The sequence below is a fragment of the Marmota marmota genome, unplaced genomic scaffold, assembly GCF_001458135.2.
Source record: "Marmota marmota marmota unplaced genomic scaffold, marMar, whole genome shotgun sequence".
Classification (NCBI taxonomy): Eukaryota; Metazoa; Chordata; class Mammalia; order Rodentia; family Sciuridae; genus Marmota; species Marmota marmota.
The window spans coordinates 133,942-141,607 of record NW_026000057.1 but is presented as its reverse complement, the minus strand read 5'-3'; the positions used below and the strand labels follow the sequence as shown (position 1 = coordinate 141,607).

Genomic DNA, 7,666 nt, shown 5'->3' with positions numbered 1-7,666 from the left:
AGCCAACAAGCACAGACACTCTAAGGAACTCTTCCAAAGTCACCTCAGTTCATCTCTGCTCCTTCCCCCAGTGTCTGTCACGTTCACACTTGGGCTGCAATCCTTCACCTTTCACACCACTCCACAGTGTCCACTTGTCTGGGAGATTAGCAAGGAGGGACTAGAGATTGGAAGGAGAGCCCTGGAGTGGGTCTGTGACCTCTAACCTGGCAACTGTGTCCTTGTTCAAACAGGGACTGAGCAGCCACTGAGCACCAGGAGCTGCAAGGCTGACTCGAAGCTGGAATGTCCCCATTTCACCTTCATGTGGCTCCTGGGAGCTCTCCATAGAGAGATCCAGGAGCCTGTCCTGCTTTGCCTAGATAATAACTGTCCCTGATTGGACTATAGCACCGTAGGCTCATAGGATCTCAGGGTGGGAAGGGACCTCAGCAGAACAAATCCAGCCTGTGCATCAGACATGCCTTTCAGGGTCCGAGGACTGTCATGTCCTGTTCTGAGTCATTTTTTTCCTTTTCATTCTCTGGTCCCCTCACTGGTCTCCATTTTTACAAATCTCATTTGTCTTTTCTAAATACAATCATATAATTTAATTGTAGTTCTGAACAGCAACTACAATCATATGTATTATAAAGCACTAATTTACATAAAGATCTATACTTGCCTAATTCAGTTAACAAATGCAGCTTCGTAAGTTGCTGACTACAGCTTGTATACGCCCTCATATTAACTTGCAAACGAACCCAGGAACTGCCTCTAAGTTATAATACACAGCATAACTGAAAGATTTTTCTTGGTGTTGCTATTTTATGAAAGTCAAGCATTTCTAAAGTAGGAATTTAACTATTATATCAGGTTCCAGGAACTTCCTCAGCCCTTAGGGTCATTACCAAGGTTATACAGGGTTTGTGGGAGTTAAGGAAAGGCACAAAGCACCATTAGCAAGCTCAAGGAAATATGAGTTGTGGTAAAAATAAAAATACAGACTGCTTCATGAATTCATGTGTCATCCTTGAACAAGGCCATGCTAATTTTCTCTGTATTGTTCCAATCTGAATATATGTGCTGTCAAAGCTGGCACTGAATCTCATTTCTCTAAATCTCTTCCACCAGGTGCTACCAAAGATGAAAAAAGTTCTGTTTAAGCTACAAGTGGCATTATGTTTATGGATGTCTTTGAAAGTCCCCTAATAATATCAACAAACCAAGTAAAAAATACATGTTCCATGTGATTCTTTAAAAACTTTTGATTTGACTTACCTAAATAATTACTAGGGTAGCTAGTCCTTATATACCTTCACATCATGGGAAAGTATCAGGCCACACACATTGGATATCACATAGGAGCTGAATCTAGAGGTTTGTAGACCCTCTGTGCCATTTCCTGGTTATGTGACCTAGGAGAAATCACCCACCCTCTCTGAGCCTCTGAGTTTCCTGTAAAGTGGGGATAACAAGAGTATGCAACTCGAGGCTGCAATGAGAACTAAGTGTGTTAAATTCTGTACAGTCCTTAGAACAGAGTGTATCATGTGGGTGATGTTACAGAAGTGTTAAGTTTATGAAATAATACTTCATGTTTTATGAGAGTTATGTACCCCATGTATATAAGTACATCAGGTGCTTTCCTCAAAGAGTGACTTATTAATGAGAACAACCTAATGGTGCAGGAATATTGTTTGCTGTTGCATCAAAACAGCAAACAATTTGAAGTTCAGTGGAATAAAGTAATTTGATCATTCTTATCTAGTCAGTATCTCAGAATTTGAACATAGGGCCTTTGTTCTCTCAAATAGTAGGCCATCTGCCACCTTAACCAGAACAGAAATGGAATATTCTCCTTATCACAGTTCGGGAGTCCCCCTGTCTCTGGGATGAGCTAGATCAGGAAAACCCAATCTTGTCTTCTCCCTACTCTTTCTCTATCACTAAGAGCAGTCTCCTTTCCCAGTTTCACATTAATTCCAAATAGAGGACACTTATGGACCATCAATAATGCACAGCTTTTCAGACAATCCCAGATATGCACATATAGATTCCAAGTGTATACAGAATGATGCATATCGCAGTTTAAAAATGTTAAAGTGTGATATGCATCATTCTGTATACACTGATTTTATATTTGGGTGAATTATTTTAGGGTAGAAATTCAGAAGCTGTATTACTGAATCAAAGAACTTAGATGTTTTCTTAACTCAATGCATACTACCAATGGGTTTCAAAAGAATTGTGTCATTTATAAAGCCACCATTAATACAGCATTGATGTTATACTTATTATCTGTTTAAGATTCATAATTTTTAATTATAACATTCACAAGTTATTTAATTATATTTGTAATATTAACTCCAAATTTATACTATGTATAAATGTTACAATAGTTATTATATTGATAAGGACAAGGTATTAATTTACTAGATGAAAGATGCACATTTTTTTGTTAGTTGTATCAAATTTATCTTTTGCATGTGTTTTTTAAGTTTGTTTTTCCTCCTTTATAAATCGTTCCTTCTGCCATTTGATCATTCATCTGCATAACTACACTATGATACAACCTACCTTTGGCTGAGGAGAGCATTGAACACAGTTCAGATACAAAGGCTTGTTTTGTCTAGATGCCCTTCAGTGGATGAATAGATAGAAAAATGTGGCATATATACACAATGGAATTTTACTTAGCAATAAAAGAGAATAAAATCACGACATTTGCAGGTAAATGGATGGCGTTGGAGAATATAATGCTAAGTGAAGTTAGTCAATCCCCCCCAAACCAAATACCAAATGTTTTCTCTGATATAAAGAGGCTGATTCATAGTGGGGTAGGGAAGGGGAGTATGGGAGGAATAGACAAACTCTAGATAGGGCAGAGGGGTGGGAGGGAAAGGAAGGGGGCAGGGGATTAGCAAGGATGTTGGATGTGATGGACATCATTATCCAAAGTACATGTATGAAGACACGATTGGGTGTCAACATACTTTATATACAAACAGAGATATGAAAAATTGTGGTATATATGTGTAATAAGAATTGTAATGTAAAAAAAACACCAAAACAGGTATGAAGACATGAATTGGCGTGAACATACTTTATATACAAAGATATGAAAAACTGTGCTCTATATGTGTAATAAGAATTGTAGTACATTCCGCTGTCATGTTTTTAAAAATATAAAATCAATCAAAAAATGGCTTGTCTTGCTTTTGGATTTAAGATGAACACATTTTGTCCAGTGGCTCCTGATTGACCCACCACAGTTTGAGCAAATGCACTTGTTCATGTTCCAAATTTTAAAAGAAGGACTGGGAATCGAGTCCATTCGGAATTTGCTGCCACCCCTTTGCAGCGTCACAGAAGGCCGGTGACCCTTGCTCACACTGCACTTCTTTACCTCTCCACTTCTTGTGCCAGAACAGCAGAAATCTGACCCTTTAGGATGCCACCCTCTCCCCTACTATTCTCTCCAACCTGAGACAAACTTTCTCCTACTTCCCTGCACCTCCCGGAGGCAGTGAGGTCAGTCTGCTCCAGGGAATCCACAACCGTCCTTTGTCTTGAACTTCTGTGACCTGGAAGGGTCTCCTTGCCTAGGTTTTCAGTTCTACTTCTCCTTGATCCTTCATAGCCAGCATTGTACCTGGCACATCCCAGTCCCCAGTCACCACGGAGCTCCACTGATGCTGTCTCCTGGAGAAGTCTAGCCCAGTATCAATATCCCAGAAGGTCATGCAGTCATTCTTCTTTACATTTTCAAGCAAATTAACCTCTTCATCCTGTCTCGGGTCCTCTCTCCCGACCTGTCCTCATGTGTTCTGTATCATGATCTATTTTTTAATATTTTTAACTGTGTCTCTGACACACACCCCTTTTAGTAGTCATCCTCTCTCCTTCTCCTTTAGTTTATCATACTTTGCCTTTAAAATAGACCAGCACATGTTTTATGCAAGCCAAAACAACTTTTGGTGCACTCTGTTTCTTCCTTACAATTGTACTGGGACTTCATTTAAGATTCCTTTGCAGTGTCACAGAAGGCCGGTGACCCTAAAGACTCGGCACCTACCATATCATCCAGTTCCTCATCATGATGGTAGGGTTGAAGGAAGGGGCAGAGAGAGCTCATGCCCTCCCAGCTCCCCAAATAAATGAAGTTGCTGTTCTACTCACCCTGTCCTACCTTAAGACAACACCATTTGATTTCATCTCATGTATTCATGAACTTGGGCAGGGTTTGACTGGGTGGTTCTTCTGTTCTGCTGGCATTGACAGAGATGACTTAGTGGTAATGAGCTGGCAGATGGGCTTATCTGGTGGGGTTCAAGATACCTGCTCTTAAATGTCTGGTGCCTTGGTTGGAAGGGACAGAAATACCTACATGGGGCCTCTTCAGCAAGATGACCTCAAAAAAGTTTAATTCCCATCCCCACATGGTACTGGGAATTGAATCTGGAGTGCTTTACTGTTGAGCTACATCTCCAGCTCTTTTTATTTTTTATTTTGAGACAGGGCCTTGCTAAGTTACCCAGGCTGAACTCAAACTTGCAAACAGGCTCCCTAATAGCTGGGATTATAGAAGTGTACCATATGCCTGGTGGGAAGTTTGATTTCATACATGGTGACCCAGGGCTCTGAGAGCAAGTGTCCCACTGAATAAAGCAGAAGCTGCAAAGACTTTTATGACCCAACCTTGGAAACCACACAGCTTTGGTGTTGTCTTATTCCATTGGTCAAAGGACTCACAAACCTGCCAGAGGCAAGAAGAAGGGACATGGACCCTCATTTTTTTATAAGAAGAATGTTGTGAATTTGCAATTATATTTTTAAAAACCATTCCATATAGAACCACCATGAAAGATTCAGGAGTAGGGTACAGGTGAGAGTTGGGGACTAACTAGTTTGTTTTGAGGGTCCCTGGAGTGACTAAGGAGTAATGCCCCTCATACATTTAGTTAGAGTATATTGGATACACCCAATCTCTGCTTGGCTTAACTCCACAACAATGGGTCCCTTAAGGTCACAAAGAATGTTAGAACCAAATCTAATAGAATTTTCTTTGTTTTGTTCCTTTGACACTTATCCCAAACTTAACACTGGTCAAGACTCAACCTTTCTTTAATTATATATCTCAGATCCAGATTCCAGTACTGGGAAAGCTACTGTTTCTTATCCTAACTGTGCCTTTGGGATGCCATTCTTCTCGGAGAACTCTGGGTTCCTCTATGGTGGGGTCCTTGTCCCCTTTTCCTAGTCCCATGCAAGTGCACCCCTTTCAACACGTCCATGTCACTAACTCCCAAGTACCTCCCCAACTTCAAGTTCTCACTCTCTTAGCAAATTATAGGCAACTTCCTGTAGTAGCTGCTACACATGTAACAACACCATTCTTTCCAAATAATTTCAAGATTTTAAATGTTGTTTTCATCTCCTTGCCTCTAAAATCACCTACCCTGGGCTGGGACTGTGGCTCAGAGATAAAAGACTCGCCTAGCATGTATGAGGCCCTGGGTTCCATCCTCAGCACCACATAAAAAAATAAATAATTAAAACAAAGGTATTGTGCCCAACTACAACTAAAAAAAAAAAATGAAGATCACCTTCCCTTCCCAGCTGCCTTATGACAATAAGTTTGCTACATCACAGAACCTGCTACCCATTAAACAATTTACTTTTGAAAAATCTTTGATTCCACATCTAAACTTTCATAAAACTGTATTGTCTATTAGATGAAAAGTGACATTTATGTGAGAGCATTTTACAAGCATTTCACAGGTATGAGGTGACAATATAAATCTACAATTACAATAGATTTTCAGGATCTGCTCCTCATTTGACTTCTATGGGCGCATCTCTTTCCAACTTTTTGTCTTCCCCCTCCTTTCTCTCCATGACTGACTTCCCAGTCCATCAGGCCACCAGAATACACTCCTCCCTGTATACCCTGCTGTACATCTTCACGCATGCATCTTCATTTGCCTTAGTGGCTCTTTATTTCAACAGGTCTTTGTAGAGGAGAAACCTCTCTGTCTTCTTTCTCTTATTTATTGTGAGTCCACCCATTGGTGCACATGGCCTTCCTCAGGCAAGCCCTCGGAGTGTGCCCTCCCTTGGAAATTGCTTAGAACTGGGTTCTTGCCAGGCAAGGTGGCGCACACGGTGATCCCAGTGACTCAGGAGGCTGAGGCAGGAAGATGGCCAGTTCAAAGGCAGCCTTAGCAATCTAGTGAGACTGTCTCAAAATAAAAAATAAAAAAGGACTGAGGATGTGGCTCAGGGGTTAAACACCCCTGGCTTTATATCCCTGGTACCAAACCAAACCAAACCGAACAACAATAACAAAAAATAAAACTGGGTTCTTGCAGAGAACACACCCCTTTTCTTATAGAGGATTTGAGAATTATTCTTTAGGAGCTTCGTGTCTTAATTGCTCTCCTCTGATGACTCCAACTTCCATTCACTCTTTTTGGGTTGCATTCAGTGTTGAGTACCAGCAGGACCCAGGACTCACTATGGATGATGGTAATATCCATGGGATCTTATCTTGAGAGGTCTTGAAAGATGGCGGCCTGATCTTTTTTCCTGCCCTCTTTCTTTCTCCTGTTTCCTGTGGTTTCCCACTTACATTTTTTAAGGGGCATTTTCAGATGTTTTCAAAATATAAATAAATCCTTGCACAATGGTAGAGGTATGAAAATCTTCTGCCACAAAAACACACATTAGGGTATTTGAGTTATCACTATAGTTAGCAGGATTCAGACCTTGGGCAGCTCTGGAACCACATTTTATACAGTAGGGAACAAGAGTCGGAGTAAAGATGACTTTCCCAGGGTCTCGGAGCTGGTAAGGTGGTAGAGCTGCACCTGGAGCCAAGCCACCTGCCTATTGCTTGTGTCCCTTCCACTGTGTCCCCTAAGAAATGTACCTACAAGGAGCAAGGGATAGCTCATTTTGTACAGTGCTGTAGCAACTTGCTGACCGCGTTCTAGGGCGTCTATAATCTCATTGGACTTTTCCCTACAAAAAGTAATCAAACATTTTATTTATTTATTTATTTTTTGAAAGCTTGGTCTTTACGTGGATGTTTTTTTTCCAAGTCTGATTTTGGTGATGGGAAAGTGTCGGGAAGGAAAGAGAATGGTGAAAATAAATGGAGAGAAATGGAAGCAGAAAACGTTGCCAGGTGCCAGCAAGGAGCCCAGGGAGTATGAGGAATGCCGCCAGCGCCGGCCACTTGTCTCTTCTAGGAGGCTTGGCGGGGACCTTTTAGCAGGAGCTCTGAGATCGCGCTCGCTGGGGGATCTCCCACCTGCTCCCCTCCCCAGCCGAGGGTCCCAGCAGGAGAGTGATAGAGGGTGCCGTGCGCCTACTGCGAGGAAGGGGATGTCTGCTTGTCGCAGATGCGCTTTCGGGGTGACGTCCGGAGCTTGGCGCAGACGGTGGGGTCCCAGGCCAAGGATTTAGTGATTGAAGGGCGGCTGGGCAGGCGCTGGGCGAGGATGGTGTGGGAGGTACCGGCATCCAGAGCACGCCCCTGCCGGTCCCCCCGCCCAGGTCTTCCCGGCTATATATGCCACCGCGGGTCGGCCTGGGNCTCACTCAGAAAGCGGGGCCAGGCGCCTGGCAAGAGCGAAAGGCTCCAACCTCCAAGGTGGAAGTTCTTTTCCCTCCCGGCCTG

At 42.4% G+C, this 7,666-nt stretch overlaps 1 non-coding gene across 1 annotated transcript; it reads right to left on the bottom strand.

The window, feature by feature from the left end:
• Positions 1-975: 975 nt before the first annotated feature.
• On the bottom strand, positions 976-1,081 carry LOC125619858. The gene has a single exon (XR_007351449.1). It is a non-coding gene; the product is annotated as a U6 spliceosomal RNA (small nuclear RNA).
• Between the last annotated feature and the right edge of the window lie 6,585 nt (positions 1,082-7,666).